This window comes from Rana temporaria, chromosome 4 (assembly GCF_905171775.1).
Source record: "Rana temporaria chromosome 4, aRanTem1.1, whole genome shotgun sequence".
NCBI lineage: Eukaryota > Metazoa > Chordata > Amphibia > Anura > Ranidae > Rana > Rana temporaria.
The window spans coordinates 326,187,178-326,193,177 of NC_053492.1; positions in this window are offsets into that span (position 1 = coordinate 326,187,178).

The window sequence follows — 6,000 nt, forward strand, 5'->3', positions numbered from 1 at the left end:
AAACTGGTAACCTGGAAAAAAAAGAAAAAGGTCGCCTATGGGGATATTCACGGAATTAATTTTGGCCCCATTGCAGGAGTGTTTCCAATAGTAAAGCGTGACATGTAAGGTATCTATTTACTCAGTGTAACATCATCTTTCACATTATCCCCAAAAATTGGGCTCACTTTTGTGTTTTGTTAATTTTTAACCACTTGAGCCCGGACCATATTTCTGGTCAATGACCGGGCAGGTTTTTGTGATTCGGCACGGCGTCGCTTTAACTGACAATTGCGCAGTCGTGCGACGTGGCTCCCAAACAAATTTGGCAACCTTTTTTTTCCCACAAATAGATTATTATATGTGCGTGTTTACTTCTGTCTTTAACACCTCCCCTTCAGGCTGGAAAGCATCAGATCAGGGGAAACCAAAAAAAAAAGCTCTCATTCCATTGCAGCTTGGTTCCTACATGTGTGATGAACTGAGCATGCTCAAACACTTAGAAAAAAAATATCCTTTCTTTTTAAAAGGTGAAAAACACTCCTTGGATGCTCATAGAGCGTGGTTTGGGTTAATTGCAGGTGTGCCCAATTACAAGCTCACCCAAACTAGAGACTGCAATTTGTTCATGTGATTTCAATTGCTTCATTACTAGCACTGTTATAAAAAGCTTGGATCGATCAGTCCTCAGCTGCCCTCAGAAGGGGCAGGCTGGCAGAAATGCTGTTGCTAAACACAAATGTGGTTTGTTGCATGGGTTTTGTTTTATTTTGCCAATGGTTTTGGTTTATTTTTAAATGATGTTCACTTTGATGTATTTGTCTATGTGGCCTTATTTTATGAAAAATGTGTGAAGCTATGGTTATTTAGAATTTTGAAATGTATTTTTGTTTGTGTTTGTTTGTTTGTTTGTCTTTTTTTGCTTTCCTTGTTTTGTTGACCAATAAAAATTACTTTAAAATTGTTAAGTTTGTCTTTTGTTACTTTTTCATGCTACATATGTTGACAGCTGCAGCTGAAATCGGTTTGGGCCTAACAAATTATGTGTGTCTAAGCTTCTTTCCTGGTGTGTAATCATGAAATGTTTGCCATGTTTATTCTCCATGACTTTAAAGACAAAACTGTTAAGTATTTTCTTTTTTCTGCAGTGGTCCTCAGCCCTCAAGTACCCCCGACAGGACATGTTTTGTGGATTTCTCTTATCAAGAATTGCTGTCCAGACTGTATTTTAAAGCACATGTGCAAGATGAAGGAAAACCTGCAAACATGGCCTGTGGGGGGGGGGGGGGGGGTTTGCTATTGGTGGACAGGCTTGACGTGCTGATTTACAGCACTGTGCTTAAATCTAGCGCAAGGCAATCCTATTCAAATTGTGGGTGTTTGAGGGAAGCCAAGTGAGTGTTAGAACCCCTGCTTTGTGTTTTTTTATTTTTGTGTTGAGCTTTGTGTCCCTTTTCTTAAAATTGGCTTCACTTCCTGTCACACAGCTGAACAGGAAGTGAGGTTAAAACCCTACCAATCTCATTTCTTGGGGACACAGGTCAATCTAACTAGTGTCCCCATTAAGCAAATTGCACTCCAGCACTGCTGTGTACACCCCAAATCATGGGTCTTCAAACTACGGCCCTCCAGTTGTTCAGGAACTACAATTCCCATCATGCCTAGTCATGTCTGTGAATGTCAGTGCATTACAAGGCCTCATGGGATGTGTAGTTCTACAACAGCTGGAGGGCCGTAGTTTGAGGATCCCTGCCCCAAATGATTATTTAGTTTGGGGTTTAGTAAAGGCAAAGCCACTCTGCAGTACAAGCATAGTTGCTGAAAATCAGAGAGGAAGCACTGATGGTTTTAACATCCAATCCTGTAGAAGCAAAGTTGTTTTGTTTTCTTCCTTGCTTTGCACTTGTAGGAGTGGATTTGCCTTTAGTAAATGGACCCCAAAGTCCAAGATCCCTAATAATTTGGGGTGTACACAGCAAAATGCTAGAGTGCAATTTACATAATGGGAAACTATTTAGATTGATCTCTGTGTCCCCAAGAAAAGATATTAGTAAGGTTTTACCCTCACTTCCTGTTTGGCTATGTGACGGGAAGTGAATGAATTAGAAAGGGTGAAGACACCTCACAAATGTTGTCACTATCAGGGGTGCAGACATCCCCAAAAAAATGAGCAGATAATACTTATTTGCAACTTAATAATTTGCAACTAATTCCTACATATTAGCAACGCTGTATCCTGGCCTATTGGCATGGTTTTATTTTCTTAGGGCTCTCAATAAAACTCTATGAAATTTGTGCTTAAACTAGAACCAGGGGCGGACTGACAACTCATGGGGCCCCTGGGCAATAGAAGATTATGGGGCCCCTCTGGCTTACAGATGACCACCACGCCAGGAGGTAGTGCAGAGGCGGGCAGCTAAAATCTTGGGATATTCACATTAAAAGCATGTCATTTTCGGACATATCAGGGACAGATCTAAAAAAAACACAGATTTTTACATACTGTCCCTGGTTTTACTGAGCCTGGCAACCCGGATGGGGCCCCCTAGTGGCATGGGGCCCTCGGGCAGTGCCCGAGTGACTCAATGGTCAGTCCGCCCCTGACAAGAACTATAATCAACAAGTTTTATTTTCTTTAATTTTGGATAGAGTGAGGGAGGGTTATAGGCCCTGTCAGTTTATTTTGTATTATCTGTGTCCAATTGGGGAGATTTGCCTTCACTTCCTGCCCCATAGCCAAACAGGAAGTGAGAGAAAAACTATGCAAATTAACCACTTCCCGCCCAGCCTATGGCCGATTTACGTCCGGGAAGTGGTTACACAATCCTGACAGGACGTCCTGCAGGATTTCATGCCGCGCGCGCCTGTGGGGGCACGCAGCGCGGCGATCGGTGATGCGGGGTGTCAGTCTGACACCCTGCATCTCCGATCTCGGTAAAGAGTCTCTCACGGAGACTCTTTACCACGTGATCAGCCGTGTCCAATCACGGCTGATCACGATGTAAACAGGAAGAGCCATCAATGGCTCTTCCTCACTCGCGTCTGACAGACGCGAGTATAGGAGAGCCGATCGGCGGCTCTCCTGACAGGGGGCGTTCGCGCCGATTGTTTATCAGCGCAGCCCCCCCTCGGATCACTACACTGGACCACCAGGGATGCCCACCCTGGACCACCAGGGTGTGCAAAAAAAAAACAAAATATATAAAAAAAAAAGCATTAAAAAAAAAGAAAAAAAGATGCCAATCAGTGCCCACAAATGGGCACTGACTGGCAACCTGGGAAAATCAGTGCCACCCCACAGTGTCCATCAGTGCCACCCCACAGTGTCCATCAGTGCCACCCCACAGTGCCCATCCATGCACAGTGCCCACCTATCAGTGCCCACCTGTGCCACCCATAAGTATCCATCAGTGCCACCCATAAGTGCCGCCCATAAGTATCCATCAGTGCCACCCATAAGTGCCGCCCATGAGTGCCCATCTGTGCCGCCCATGAGTGCCCATCAGTGCCGCCTATGAGTGCCCATCAGTGCCGCATAGCAGCGCCGCCAATCAATGCCACCTCATCTGTGCCCGTCAGTACTACCTCATCGATGTCCATCAGTGCCATCTCATCGGTGCCCATCAGTGCCGCCATATCAGTGCCCGTAATTGAAAGAGAAAAACTTATTTACAAAAAAATTAACCTAAAAAAATAAAAACGTTTTTTGGTTTAAAAATTTGCAGTCTTTTTTTAGTTGTTGCGCAAAAAAAAAACGCAGAGGTGATCAAATAACAACAAAAGAAAGCTCTATTTGTGGGGGAAAAAGGACGCCAATTTTGTTTGGATACAGTGTTGTATGACCGCGCAATTGCCATTCAAAGTGCGACAGTGTTGAAAGCTGAAAATTGGCTTGGGCGGGAAGGTGCGTAAGTGCCTGGTATGGAAGTGGTTAAGGGAATCCAGTGCCCCCCCAGAACTAGTGTGTGGGTCCCCTGAAAATTACTGGGCGGGTCATACAAAAACAGGGTGTGGCTTTGACAGGAAGGGGTGGGTCATTTTTCTATTAGGAGGTGCAGATATGTAGTCAGGCCTAGGGCAGAACAAAACCTAAATATACTACTGCATATTAGGGCTTATTTAGACCTGATCCGATTTACAGCGTGTTTTTATATTGTGGGAGGAAACCCACGCAGGCACAGGGAGAACATGCAAACTCTATGCAGATGCTGTCACGGGCGGGATTCGAACCAACGACTCTTTTGCTGCTAGGTCAAAGTGCTATACACTACACCACTGTGCTGAACGAACATGATTGCAGCTGAAAGCATGAGAACTTTTATTTATTTTTTCAATACCATGCTTTCCAGCCTTATTGACCCCGCCTCTCTCCATAAAGAGGACCTGTCACACACTAGTCCTATTACAAGGGATGTTTACATTCCTTGTAATAGGAAGAAAAGTGATCCAAAATCAAAAAAAGTGTCAAAAAAGTGCAAGAATAAAAATATGAGGTAAAAAAAATAAACAAATAAAATAACGCCCCTGTCCCTAGAAGCTCGCACTCAGAAGCAAATATGCATGTAAGTCCCGCCCACATATGTAAACACCATTCAAACCACACATGTGAGGTATTGACGCGTGCGTTAGAGCGAGAGCAATAATTCTAGCCCTAGACCTCCTCTGTAACTCTGAACTGGTCACCTGTAAAAAAAAAAACAAGCATCGCCTATGGATATTTTTATGTCCCGAAGTTTGGCGCCATTCCATGAGTGTGTACAATATTAAAGCGTGACAAGTTAGGTATCTATTTACTCGGTGTAACATCATCTTTAACATTATCCATAAAAATTGGGCTAACTTTACTTTTTTTTTTTTTTTAATTCATGAACCGTGTTTTTTTTTTGGGCCAAAAAAAAGGCGTTTGAAAAATTATTGCGCAAATACCGTTGGAAATCAAATAAAAAATGACCGCTAACTTTATTCCCTAGGGTGTCTGCTAAAAAATTATATATAATGTTTGGGGGTCCTGATTAATTTCCCAGGAACAAAATCTAATTTTTACATGAAGGAGAGAAGTGCCAGAATAGGCGCGGTATGGAAGTGGTTAAAGTGAAATAATAAAAGTGAAATATTCCTTTAAATTTCATACAGGGGGGGAGGGGGGTACACGCATGTTTCCCGTGCTTAGAACTGTCCCTGTACAAGATGTCATTTCTGAAGTGAAACAAAAAAAAGGAAGTTTAAAGTACTCATGGCTATAAACAATACAGTCATTGCTCATTTAAAAAAAAAAAAAAAAAAAAAAAAGGGGGTCCCTCCAAATTAAATTACCAGGCCCTTCAGGTCTGGAATGGATATTAAGGGGAACCCCGCCGTAAAAACCCCCCCAAAAAATGGCGTGGGGTCCCCCCAAATATCCATACCAGACCCTTCAGGTCTGGTGTGGATTTTAAGGGGAACTCCACCCCAAATTGAAAAAAAAATGGCGTGGAGTCCCCCTAAAAATCCACACCAGACCCTTATCCGAGCACGTTGACCTGGCCAGCCGCAGAAAAGAGGGGGGGACAGAGTGCGGCCCCCCCCCCCCTCTCCTGAACCGCACCAGGCCACATGCCCTCAACATGGGGAGGATGTCCCCATGTTGATGGGGACAAGGGCCTCATCCCCACAACCCTTGCACGGTGGTTGTGGGGGTCTGCGGGCGGGGGGCTTATCAGAATCTGGAAGACCCCTTTAACAAAGGGGACCCCCAGATCCTGCCCCCCCCCTATGTGAAATGGTAATGGGGTACATTGTACCTCTACCATTTCACCCCAAAAAAATGTCAAAGTGTTAAAAATGACAGTAGCCGGTTTTTGACAAATCTTTTAATAAAATCTTATTTTCTTCTTTCCTTCGGGTTTCTTCCGCTGCTTCTTTCTTGGGTCTTCTCGTCCACATCTTGCCCGACGTTTTCTTCTATCTTCTCCGTCCGTCCGCCAGCCTCCTCGTCCGCATCTTGTGTCTTCTCCGGTCTTCTTCTCGGTCCGCCAGCCTTCT